We start from the raw sequence: 13,535 nt of genomic DNA, 5'->3' as shown, positions 1-13,535 counted from the left end.
TTTTGGACTTTTTCTAGTCTTGAGGGTGCCTAATTTTGATGGTGGTATAGACAGTGAGTCTGTCTGCCCTAGTGTTTCCTGATTCTTTTCACTCAGAAGATTCTTTTAACTGAAAAGGTTATTATAGAGGTCATTCCTGTCTTCCTTCATTACCACTTCATATCTTGCCATAGATGTCAACAGTTAACTTGTTCTTGTAAGTCATCTTTGGTCCTTCAGAAGAGCAAATATGATCACCCTAATTTTACAGATCTGATAACTAGGGTCCAAGAAGGGGAAATTATTTGTTCAGTCACAGTGAATTAGAAAAAGAATTGGAGCTAGATTGTAGGGTTTCTGATTCTCAGCCCAGTATCCTCTTGACTGATTTAGGCAGAAGAGGTACCTGTATATAAGGTGAAGATCAGGCCTAAAAAGAATTGAACTGGCTGGGCTCAGTGGCTTGGAAGATTGAGGCAGGAGGATTGCGAGTTCAAAACCAGCCTCAGCAACAATGAGGAGCTAAGCAACTTAGTGAGACCCTTTCTCTAAATAAAATACAAAATAGGGCTGAGGATGTGGCTTAGTGGTGGAGTGCCCCTGAGTTCAATTCCCTGTAAATGCCCCCCCCCCAAAAAAAAAAAAAGAGATTTAGGTCTAGGCCCAGGACCTAGACAGTGCTGAAGGGACTTTGCCAGTTAACTTGTATACTTTTGAAGAACTAATCAGAAAGAAACACCTTTCTTTCCCAAAGAAAGTATTTATCACATGGGGAAGCCTCCAGATCACGTCAGTGTCTGCGTATCCTTAAGAAAAGATAGACTCCCAGGTCTTACTAGTTTGAGATAAACTTGGTAAAGAAGGAAGCAGTGTACTATAGAGGAAGAACTTTCTGGTCTTTTGACTTCTATCTTCAGCCTAAACCAGATTGTGGTTGGCTGGGACAGTTAGTGAAGATTGGGGATGGGAATCCTGGGAAGCTTAAGTGTTTCACTTTACCTCTTGCTGACAGATTTGATCTGGGATTTAGATAGGCAAGTTCCCTTCATTTAAAATTTATAAAAAGGAATTTTCTACTACTACTCTAAAAACAATCTAAAAACAGAACAAAACCTTGATTTTGGAACCAGAAAGTAAAGGAAACCTTTTTTAATCTTGAGGCCTCAGACATTTCAATCCTGCCCAACATTTTCTTTCATTTTGTCTCTTTCCTTACCTTGTTTCCTTTCACCACTTTTTTCTTCCTCTCTTTTTTCCTACTCCTGCCCAACTTCCCTTATCTTTTTCTCTCCTCACTTTCCCCCTTACTCTTGAAAATAAGAAAAGGATACTCCAATCAATAGACTGTTAGGTAATTGAGATTGGTGTAGATTCTGAGGCTGACAGAACATGGAAGTTGAGTTTTTGGACCTTTCTTTTAGTCTTCAGAACAAAAGTTGATGGGGCAGGGTTTGTCCAAACATATGTTCTCAAATACTTAATATCTTCTCTCTGCTAGGCTATGTCAGGTGCTTGAGCTGTTACATTTAATAAGACCCTAATCCTGCCATAAGAAAAGTCTTGCAGAGAATACATAGTGAAAGGCACCCCCTTCCCTAAGACAAATAATTTGAATTTTAAGGTAGAAGGAACTTTAGAGTTTTATTTGGTCCTACTTTCATGTTGCTCTGTAATGAAGTAAGGTGGACCTATATAAAGTAAGAGAAAACACATAGGCTTTGGCAAAGCCTCAGTTCACATCCTAGCTCTGCAACTTTCTGGCTGTTTGATTGCGAATGACACACTTATTTAACCTCACCTATCTTCAGTTACTTTGGCTGTAAAACGGGCGTGTTATAAGATATTATGAGGATTAATAGTTTAACTTCTAGCCCAGTGCCTGGACATAGTAGTGTCTTTCCCTGTTCTAAGACCTTGTTTAAATCTTCACTTCTGTGAAACTTGAGAGACCTGGTCAGACTGATTTCTTTATCCACTTTCAAATATATGAAGTTCTTTCAATTTTAGATCCTGCCTAATATTCTTAGCAGTCATTTGTGGGGGTTTGATACACTGGAACTGCAAGATGCCTGAGGATGAGGACTATTCACAATCATCCTTGCATTCTCCATAAGCCCTAACTCAGAACCATGTATATATAGTAAGGCCATAGAGTGGTGAGAAAATATTCAGAATAACTTTATAGCTTTGCAGACTTTGGAAATTAAGAAGGATTTGAATATGTACAAATGAACAACAGCATGGACAAAAGTATGGGAGCTGGGGGGTATGCTCACTAGAGGTTAAGGCAGATGATGACCAGATCATGGCATTCCTAGAGAGCAAGGGAGCAAGGTTGAGGTGATAGGGAACCTTGATTTTTTTTTTTTTTTTTTTTTGAGCAGGGGAGTGGCATTAGGACCATTTCACAGTGTGGATGCAGTAGGTTGGAGTAGGATGGGAGATTACTATGATAGTCTGTCCTTGTAATGCTAGTAGTTTTTAAGAAATATTCCAATAGTGGAGGAGATAATGTGATCCTTTTTTTTTTTTTTTTTTTTGGTGGTAGGGATTGACCGCAGGGCCTCACGTGTGCCACATACAAGGGAAGTGCCTTACCTCTCAGTTATACCACCAGCCCTGCTGATTCGATCCTTAATCAAGAGGAAGTTGAAGGCTGATGGGGATGTGGCTTAGTGGTAGAGTGCTTGCCTGGCATGCATGAGGCCTTGGGTTTGATACCCACTGAGCACTTGATAGGTAGGTATGTAGGTAGGTAGATAGGCAAGAAGAAAAAGAAGTTAACACAGTAGGGAATAAAGGAAAAAACATGTGAATATACAGCCCTTAGAGGGAAAACCAAAATAAAACACAAGGACTTGGCAGTTGTGGAAAAGGGAAAGGTGGGATTGACAGTAAGAACATTTGGAGTCCTAAGAATGTAGAGAAGGAGTTGTGGCTCAGTGATAGAACACTTGCCTGGCATGTGTGAGGCCCTGGGTTTGATCTTCAGCACCACATATAAATAAATAAAATAAAAGATCCATTTACAACTAAAAAATAAAAAAAAAAAAATGAGGAAATGATTATACCACTTGCTAAACCTTGGAGGCTGGGAAATAGAAGACAAGTTCACCTTGTTGACATGTGGAGTTGGAGGTGCTGCTGCTAGTTCAGTCCGTGCGCTCACCTGCCCTCCTTTGACCTGGGCCTATAGATATCTTTCAGGTCTTTGTTTTTGCCGTTTTGTTCCAGATGTGGAGTCCCCCCTTACCAGATCTCTGTTTATATCTTGAAATAATTCTCACTCCTTCTCTGAAACAAGATAGTGCATATAAGGTGCTTAGCTTAGAACCTAATCTATTTCCAAGTGTGAGGTAAATGATAGTGGCTATTCTAAATGGCTCTTTTCATTGTGGTTTGGTCCTCACAGAAGCTACAGATTATAGACTAGAGAAGTCTTTGGAACCACCTGGCTCAAAGACTAAAGAGTCCTTTAACTTGTATTCCGTAAAAACACAAGTTAAAGGACTCTTTAGTCTTTATACTGGATTGCAGGTAAATGGAGAGGATATCAGGCTAGCTTGTAAATGGATAGGGAGCTCTGAGCCATATCACCTAGAGCCTAGAGAACATGTTTTCTGCCACCTTCTTTTTTTTTTTTTTGTGGTACCGGGGATTGAACTTGGTGACACTCAACAACTGAGCCGCATTCCCAGCCCCACTTTGTATTTTATTTAGAAACATTCTTACTGAGTTACTTAGCACCTCATTTTTGCTGAGGCTGACTTTGAACTCACGATCCTCCTATCTCAGCCTCCCAAACCGCTGGGATTACAGGCGTGTGCCACCATGCCCAGCCCCTGACTATTTTATGTGAAATAGAATTCTACTCTTTCTCCTTGTTATTTCTTTCCTTCCTTACCCTGCTTTGATTTTTTTTTTTAAATAGCACTTAGCACTGTCTGGAAAAAAAAAAGTGCAAAATGTATGAGGGTAGGAACTTTGAATGCCCATACTATCCTAAGTTAATGTCTATTCTGAACAGGACCCCTAATGGACTTCTCTCTCTGTTATAGGTGAGGACTGTTCCCAGAGGCAGTTGCTGCTAACCCTGTAACCCAAAGGAGGAAATAACTGGCTAAGTCCAGCCTCAATACTGGTGAGTGAGAGTTCTTGGTCAGACTCTGGGCAAGCTAGGGCTAAGATACAGGCTAACAAGTTTGGGGATTATTTTTACCCTTAGTACAGATAACTTACAGGTGATTACTTTCCTACGCCATGACTAAAAGATTGGATATTGGGATAGGTAGCCTCCTGGTCTGGGAGTAGTGTTGAGATAACTTTCTTGGAGCTGCGATTAGAATGTCTGGTATCATTTTTATTTACTATTAGTAAGGCAAAGCAGGCTTACTTCTTTCTTGCCTCTGCCAGCTGCTTTCTGCTGGGGGGTATCCTGGGACCTGGCAGTTTTGCCTGTATTCCCATAAGCTCTTTCAATATGACCTCCACAACTCTGAGGCTTTCTTGACTTCAGTCTCTGCCATGACCTACCTAGGCCCTAGGTTAGCCTTAGGAAATCCTATAATTCTTTTAGTCCTGAAAAGTGTGATAGTAGTGGTGGTGATTGAGTTATATAGTAAGGCTATATGAATGGGAAGTCAGGAAAGAAGAAGGAGGACCACAGATAGTGAAGGGAAGGAAATCAACATACTAAGAACTTATTTTGTTAGATTTCCTTTAATCTATTTAGACAATTCCATTTTAAAGATAAGGAAATTGAGGCTTAGGAAGCTGAAAAATTTTTCAGGCTTTATGCCTGACACCCCATAAGCTGATTGTAGTACCTAGTTCAGTCTAAATGTAAATAATACCCTTGTTTTTCCTGATTTGATGGCTTTTCCTGCACTGCTAATCTTTCTAGTATCCTGGTTTTTCTTAGAAAATTCACGAAGATAGACCTCTTTAAGGATTCTATATTTGAGAGGTTCAGAAGGGCAGTCAGGAATTAGTGATCCCTTCTGAGCAACAGTTTTTAGAGGGAAGGTGTTCAAAGACTGAGATAGGAAAAACCTTTATGTAGGCAGAAACCCAGCTAAATAGGACTGGAAGGAGAAGAAAATGTCCAACACATGGATCCCATAAACATTTGACTGACACAAACTGGGGACTTGTAGAGTTGGGTTGAAGTTGGAAAACCTGGGTTTTTAATCTATTTCAGTGTGTGCCCTTCGACAACTTTTATTTCCCTATTTGTAAAATTGGAATGCCTGCCTGCCCCCCAACCTTTGTGTGTTTGACAACCATGCGGGGATGTTGTAGAGAAGCTAATGAGAAATGCCACATTGTGAACCATAAAGCATCATGAAAGAAACAAGAAAGAAGAAAATGAGAAGAAAGCATTATAACTATCTGTAGGATCTCAGCCCCTGACTTGTTTGCCACTCTACTACTCACCAAAGTAAAAGGGAAGGTTTTCCTTTGGGAATTTCTGTTGTAGAACATCTCCCATACCTTCTCTTCCTTCCTTTCTCCTGTTGACCCTTCCCACAGCAGCTCAGTTTTTCCATAAGGAAAAGGATTCCAGAGCACAGATGACAAAGCCAGACAGCATTCACAGCTGCAGTTTACAGGTTGCAGAATGTGGCTTTAAATGCATTTATGCCCTGGCTGCAAGGCCACTGCTGGCATAGATATTAAAGCAGTTTTCAAGAGTCTATCCTAGTGTAAGTCTGTTCTCACGGAATGGTTTTTCTGAGAAGTTGCCTTATTTCCTTAGTGTCATCTCAGGAGAAAGCTATTCCTATTTTGATCAGATTTCTTGCCCCCTTCCCTTCCTTACCCAAATTATAGTGAAGAAGGCATTTATACTGTAGTTGCATATCTTATTGAAAACCATAGTCATTCCAGTTTCCTGTCATCTTGCTCTTCCCCTGATGGACATTTTGTTTTTCCCTCTCTCTGCCTGAGGGGCCATGGAGGAGTCTCATCCGCACCTGGTGCTCTTGGATTTCACATAGCCAACTCCAACCTTTTCTTCATACTATGAGTTTCCAGGCTCTTGTTGACACCTCTTTTTATCTTGGTAGTCTAAACTTCTACAGTTTCTGGCCTTTCCATGGCCTGGGTAGATCATATTTTTCCTGAAACAGTTTGACTACTATTTTAAAATATGAATGGTTTCAAGGTGAGTGTGGTGGCACATAATTCCAGCTATTTGGGAGGCTGAGGCAGGAGGATTGCAACTTGGAGGTCAGCCATTTAGTGAGATCCTCAGCAACTTAGTGAGACCCTGTCTCAAAATAAAAAGAAAAGGACTAGAGATGTCTCTTAGTGGTAAAGCACCCCTGGGTTCAATTCCCAGTACAAAAAGTTTCTATATAAATAAATGTATAATGTAGAGTTATCCTTACAATAGATTCAGCTAACAGCCTCATTTTTCCAGAACCTAAATAAAAAACAAGAGGGAAGCAAAGGGTTGTCATCCTTAAGCCGGTGCTAATTCTTGTTTTTATGTGTTGTTAATAATAAATTTAGCATTCTGGTTTCTAACCCCCAATATGATTAAAAGCAACATATTAAAAAAGGGAGAGGAGGTACTATATTAATAGCTGCTGGAGGTGATACCTGAAAGCTGTTAGTAATGGGAAGGGTGAAAGAAAATGATAAGAAAGAGAAGTTAAAACAGCAGACTGGAGGGCAGTAGTCCTACAAACATCTATGTGCATCAGTAAGATACGGGTGGAGCTATATAATTTCTACCATTGTTTTAAATTCTTTTTTGAAAACCAGAATTTTCAGAAAATGTTGCATTAATTAATTATAGCATCTATTATATTATCACTAATATAATGAATACTGTACATGAATTTCATTTTCATAGCAACTTAGGAGGTAGGTGGTGATATTCTTGCTTTATAAATGACTGAGACTTAGGGACCTGTAGGCAGAAGAGCTAAGCTTAGAACCCAAAAGAATTTAGCTCCAGAGAACTAAGTTTTTAATGTTATCCTATATTGGCTCTTTTTTTATGACCTAAAAACCCTGTCCTTCTCAACCTCATGGGCCAGGAGTTTCCAAACCTTTTCTTGTCATTTTCCAATATAAATTTTTCTTTTTGAAGATACTTGTTCATGATTCATTTACTGAGTATTTGATGAACTTCTACTATGAACCAGGTTCTATTTTAAGTATTTGAGAAGTACCAGTGAATAAAAAAGTTTTCTCTTGTGGGGGCGGGAGAAGTATGCAGTCTTTCATCATTGGGTTTTTTTTGTGGATGGCTTTTATCAGGCTAAGAAAGTTCCCTTGTATTTCTAATTCATGGAGTTTATATTTTAGTGGAAGAAAGTATATAAATGAAGCTGGGCATGATGGCGCATGCCTGTAATCCCAGTGATTAGGGAGGCTGAGGCAGGAGGATTATGAGTTCAAAGCGAGTCTCAGCAAAAGTCAGGCACTAAGCAACTCAGTGAGACCCTGTGTCTAAATAAAATATAAAAAAGGACTGGGGGGCTGGGGTTATAGCTCAGTGGTAGAGCGCTTGCTTAGCATGTGTGAGGCACTGAGTTTGATCCTCAGTACCACATAAAAATAAATGAATGAATTAAATCTACAACTAGAAAAAAATATTTAAAACAACAACCAAAACTTAAAAAAAAAAAAAAAAGTGTGGTGGGAGGGCTGGGGATGTGGTTCAGTGGTCAAGTGCCCCTGAGTTCAATCCCTGTTACTGCCGAAAAAAACTTCTTAGAAGAAGAAAAAAAGAAGTGTATAAATGAATAAACGTGAAGAAAAATAAAGCAGGATAAGGAAATAGTGAGCAGCTTGATTATCAAAGAAGGCCTCCCTGAGAAAAGATCTACCCAGGAATATGCTGGAACTGTAGTAGTGATCTATATGTGTATCTTGGGAAATAGCATTCTGGCAGTTTGGAGTTCAGGAAGTTCAGAGATCCTGAAACAGGAGCATGCTTATTGTATTTTAGGAGTAAAAGGAAACCAGTGAGACTAGAGAGTAAGTGAGCAAGGGGGAGAGTGGAATATCGAAAAGAAGTCACAAGGGTAGACAGGGCAAATCATGTAGTGCTTTATCCTGAGTGAAGTAAGATGCCATTGGAGAATTTTGAGTAGAGAAGTGATATAATCAGACATCCATTTTTTTTAAAAAAAATCTACTTATTAGTGACATAATGATACATCTAAGTCTGCCTGATTGCACCAACTGGTACCCCTAGTCCTCAATCTGATACAGTGTTGAATAGAAGTGGTCAGAAGAGACAACTTTACCTTGTTTCTAGTTCAGGGGGTAAAGGAAGAATTGAGTCTTTCATCATTAAGATTGTGTGTGTGTGTGTGTGTGTGTGTGTGTGTGAGAGAGAGAGAGAGAGAGAGAGAGAGAGAGAATGAACACGCCTTATACCAGGCTTAAGAGTTTTATAATGGATAGGTATTAGATTTTGCATTCTATGTTTTTGTTCTACTAACATGGTATATAAATTTTATTTTTAGTTATTAAACCAACTTTGCATTCCTAGAATTTAGTTGTAGCATATAATTGATTTTAAATTTTAAAAATGAATTAAATTCTTTTAAAATTTTTGAGGGACACTGATCTGTAGTATCTTCCCTCCTCCCTCTCCGCCCCCTTCTCCCCAATTACTGGGGATTGACCCCCAGCTCTTTTTATTTATTTTGAGACAAACTCTTACTAAGTTTCCCAGGATGGATTTGAACTTGTTGGTTCTGCTTCAGTTTCTTGAGTTAGCTGGGATTGCAGGCATGTACCACCAGGTCAGGCTTAGTCCATAGTATGTTGTATCTTTGTCTGGTTTCAGTATCAGGGTAATAGTGACCTCAGAGAATGAATTACAGTGTTTCCTCCTGAGTTTGTAATGGCTTGTTATTATTTCTTCTTGAAATATTTGATAGAATTCACCATGCAGCCATGTGGGCCTGGGCTTTTTTTTGGGGGGAGGGGGTATTTTAAAATTACTAATTAAGTTTTTTCCTCCCTTATAATAGATCGACTTAGATTTCCTGTTTCATTTTTAGTCACTTTGGATAATTTTTATCTTTCTAGGAATTTGTCCACTTCATCTAAGTTGTTTAATTTGTTGGTTTAAAATTATTCATAGTATTTCCTTATAATTTATTTAACTTCTGTAAGATCAGTGGTAATTTCATTTCTGGTTTTGGTAATTTGTGTTTTCTTTCTTAATTAGCTTAGTACAGGTTTGTTAGTTTTGTTGATATTTTCAAAGAACCAATTTTTGGTTTCATTGTTCTATTCCATCTATTTCCTCTTTGTTATTTTCTAACTTTTTTTTTTTAAATATTTTTTAGTTGTAGGTGAACATAATACCTTTATTTGTATATGGTACCAAGGATTGAACAGTGCCTCATGTGTGCTAGGCGAATGCTGTACCACTGAGACCCAGCCCCTAACTTCTACTTATATTTTGGGTTTAATTTGCTTTTCTTTCTCTGGTTAAGGGTTAGGCTATTGATTTCTGAGGCCCTGTGCAGCCCAAATCAAATTCTTCTTCAGACTTGACTAGACCCGTTGGCTGTCAGATTGCTCCCTCTAATGTAGTAGTAGCCTCTGGAGCCTCAAAGAGGGTCTACTTCAGAAATAACGAGGGGAGATAAGTGGTCCATGGTGTATGTTACCCACAGAGATGGGGTAAAGGCTAGACCCATAGTGCTTAGCAGCCTGGATCCTGCCTGCCTCAAGTCAGAAGTGGGCAGGCCTGAGCTTTAAATTGAAGTTATGAGTTGGTGGCATACGGCAAACCAGAGATCTGAGGAAAATTAACTGATACAGAGGCTTCAGGATGACTTTGGGGCCTTGCCTAAATACTTCTGTTACCTATTATGAATGAGATTCTAAGTAGATATTAGATTGCATTATACAAATAAGGTGTAAAATGCAGATCCTCTAGATAACATTGAGGTAGGGAGAGTTGTGAGCAATGCCTGGGCTTGCTAGTTACTTACCTGTGGTCTTTAGTTTCCTCTTCTATAAACAAGAAATAATAGTTTCTGCCCAGCCTTGTGTAAGGCACATTTCCAATAAGTCCTGTATAAAGCCATTATACTGTACAAATGTAAGGGACTATTAATGTTAGTAATTCTAGTGATGTGACTTGAAAACAGAATCTAGGAAGATCCAAGAGCAGTAGCAGTGCATCATCATCTTTCAAGGTGTAGAGATGAATGTTTGATCAAAGTGGCATTAGTACCTTAAAAGGCAGGAGGCCCACTGTCTGCCAGTATAAGCATCATGGTGACTAGAGAATTCTGTCGGGAGGAATATGAGGGAGACTGCCAGAGCAACTTATAAGAAGCAGCTGTCTGTATTCATTCCACACCCAGGGATTTGAGCCATATTTTATTACTTTGGTTTGAGAAACAGCTGGCTTTCTTGAAGGTTGCTGTCACAGCAAAGCAATAAGGTCCAGCTTGTTTCCTAGAAAGGAATAGCATGCAAAAAAAAAAAAAAAAAAAAAGCTCTGTGCCCCATTGGGTCCTGAGTTGCCCTGTTTTCATTAAAACTAAGGGGGATCTTTCTTGCTTTTCACTGGAAAAACAGAAGATCAATCAAATATTGAAGTGACTGACAGATCCTCTAGGTCAGATCAGCTAGAAGGCAGTTCTAGGGATGTTGGCTGTGGCAGAGAGACAGAGTCCTGAATTTAAGAATATAGCAAGAGATCAAAAACCAAGTTAGGAGAATGGAAAACCATAATTCAGGAAACCAAGGTCCATCAGCAACTGTGGTGCTAATCCTGAGATGAGTAAGAGATAAATGAAGGAGACTTGTCTAATTGGGCAAATGCAGGGGGAAAAGTATATTCTATAAAGTACCCAATTAACATAAAACAAATTGCTTCTTTGGGAATTATCTGTGTTATCTGCATCTCTGTTCTCCACTCCTATATTCATCATGACCCACTTCCATCTCTTCAGTTTGAATCATCTGTCGAGTTAACTGAACTAAATGTATAGGGCAAGAGACAAGATACCTATGGAACAGCTGGTCTCTGGGAAGATTATTTAGCTGCATCTTCCTCACCATTATGTATATTCTTTAAAACCTTAGGCCATATGATGTTGGGAGAAAGAGGGGGGCTTTAGAGCCAGATTTACCAAGATCTGGCTTGTTCTTGTATTTCCCACTAATTTCTCTGAGCTGTAGTCTACAACTGCAAGATGAGAACAATTCTACTTTCTGTGGATATTTTGATGCTAATATTTTTTTAAATCAAAAAAACAAAAACCTGGCCAGGTGGCACATGCCTGTAATCCCATTAGTTCAGGAGGTGGGGCAGGAGGATTGCAAGTTCAAAGCCAGCCTTAGCAATGTAGGGAGACCCTGTCTCAAAAATGGCTAGGGATGTGGCTTAATGGTTAAGCACCCCTAGGTTTAATCCCCAGTGCCAAAACAAACAAACAAGCAAAAAAACTTAACCTGGATTGGTGTTCAATTACCAGTGATTGAAATAAATTGGGAAACCATGTGTTTAGTGTTAGATTGAAAAAGGAGAATGTCAGATTCTGAAATTTATTCTACTAATTCAACCTTGGGAAAGTATTTATTCCTGGGCCTCAGCTTTTTTTTTTTTTTTTTTTTTTTTTTTTGTGGTGCTGGGAATCGAACCCAGGACCTCATACATACTAGGTAAACACTCCATCACTGAGCTATCCTTCCCACCTGTTTCCTCAGCTTTTCAAGGATGGAATGAAATGAAAGTGTTGATCTGTAATTGCTGATGTCCCTTCCAGTTCTAGCCTCCAAAGGCACACTGTTGTCCTAAGACATCATCAGGAGAGGCAAAAGAAGAAACCTCAACTTCAGTCCTGCTAAAGGATATACCAGGGGCAGTTACAAAGAAGGAGCCATTATTTATAGTAAAAAGGTGTTGGCAGAGTCTGGTAATCTGCTCTAGGGGCAGTAACTGTCACCCACCATTTGGAAAAGAAATATCAAAGTGAAGGTCAAAATGGCTTGGAAGATTGAAGACCAAGTGGCTAGCAACTGTGAGGAAAACCATGAGCATAGGACCCAGTTTGTGCTCCATTACTTACTTACTGGCTGTTTCCAGCCAAGCTATTTCTTTTTGTGACCTCTCTATCTCCATCTGTAAGTTAAGTTAGAGTTTTCTCCGAGAGCCTATCCAGGGATAACTTTATGAATTTCATTTTCTATTCTTTCAGGACCCTCAAGTTGTGTTTGTACTCCAGCTTTTGCCCTGAGTGTGGAGAATTATTTGAGAAGGTTTTTCATCCAGCTAGGCTTTGCCTATTATGAATGAGATTCTAAGTAGATAGGCTTTGTCTAGTGCTGAGTATTTAGAATGCTTTTGAAACTCCAGTTTTAAGCCACCAAGAATCATTTAGTTTTCAATACTAGAAATGCTTTGGTGCCGCAGTCTTGGCTGGGCACAGAATCACGAGCCAGTCAAGCAGGAACAAAACTTTATTTTGAAAAAGCCGCCGCAGGCAAGCCAAACCCGGTCCTCCCATGCGGGCGTCTGCCGGAACCGCGCGCCTCCCGGAGCCAGGGTCCCGGACCTTCCCCGGAATTTCCTCCTACTATCTTTCCCCAACCAATGGGAACTCTCCAGCAGTCCGGTAACTTGAGTCCTGTAGCAAGCCAAGGTGAACAGCAGGAGCCCAATTTGCATATGAATGTAAATCTTAGCATAATAATACCTCAGTGGCTAGTTGGCGTCACTTTACAACCAAAGGTGCCATTTATATTTTGTTTGTGGCTCCTAGCATCTGCCCCCTTCTGTTTAATTAAGCAACAAGTAATGTGGCTATGGACCGTGTCTGGTAGGTTGTCCAATTTAACATATGGTTCTTACCCGTCATGGGAGAACTGACCTTTAGGCGTCAGCTTCCTGTCTTAGGTTGAATCCATTGTAATCAGATCAACCCGTCAAAAAATAAAACACAGTCAAAAAATAAAACTGATCAGAAAAACATTAACCTAGGTTTGTATGAGCTCAAAAAATAAATAAATAAATAAAATAAAATAAAATAGAACTTTATGGTGTGGGAAAAATGTAATAATAAAATAGATATTGAAAAAAAAAACACCTTGGTTAATCACTGCCGCAGATGTAAGAATAGCCAAGCTGGAGCTCTGGATGTCAGCTGTTATGAATTTGAGTCAAATCATCTTCTTTTTCTGTAGAAATTGTTTTAGTTAATCTCTCTGGAATCCAAATCGGTTGTTGTTCATCCTGTGGGAAAACACAGACAGCACCCCGATTCCATACTATGACTGGATCGGGGCCTTTCCATTGTCCTGTTAGAATATCTTTCCAAAGTACCTTAGGCTTATGTACATTTTTGGGGTACAAGTGTCTTTCCGCAGCATTAAGTCCCGATGAATCTAAATTTAAAAAGTTTAGAGTAAAAAGGGTTATTTTAAGTTTATCTTTGGGGGATATATACCCCTTTCCAATTCCCTCCTTTTGTTTTAATAAGTACATTTTAATAGTTTGATGAGCTCTTTCAACTATGCCTTGTCTTTGTGGATTGTATGGAATTCCTGTTATGTGAGTA

The 13,535-nt window shown here is 39.4% G+C and overlaps 1 protein-coding gene across 1 annotated transcript in view; it reads left to right on the top strand.

The window, feature by feature from the left end:
- Positions 1–13,535, top strand: part of RALY (RALY heterogeneous nuclear ribonucleoprotein) — an 84,347-nt gene that overhangs the window by 27,746 nt on the left and 43,066 nt on the right. The window contains exon 2 of the mRNA XM_081289944.1: positions 4,038–4,120. The gene's annotated coding sequence lies outside the window, so the exon portion shown is untranslated. The remainder of the gene's footprint in view (positions 1–4,037; positions 4,121–13,535) is intronic.

This window comes from Spermophilus citellus (genome assembly GCF_964194105.1).
Source record: "Spermophilus citellus genome assembly, chromosome: 4".
In the NCBI taxonomy this organism is placed as follows: domain Eukaryota; kingdom Metazoa; phylum Chordata; class Mammalia; order Rodentia; family Sciuridae; genus Spermophilus; species Spermophilus citellus.
Note: the sequence above shows the minus strand (reverse complement) of the source record. Positions and strands in the feature narration are given on the sequence as shown.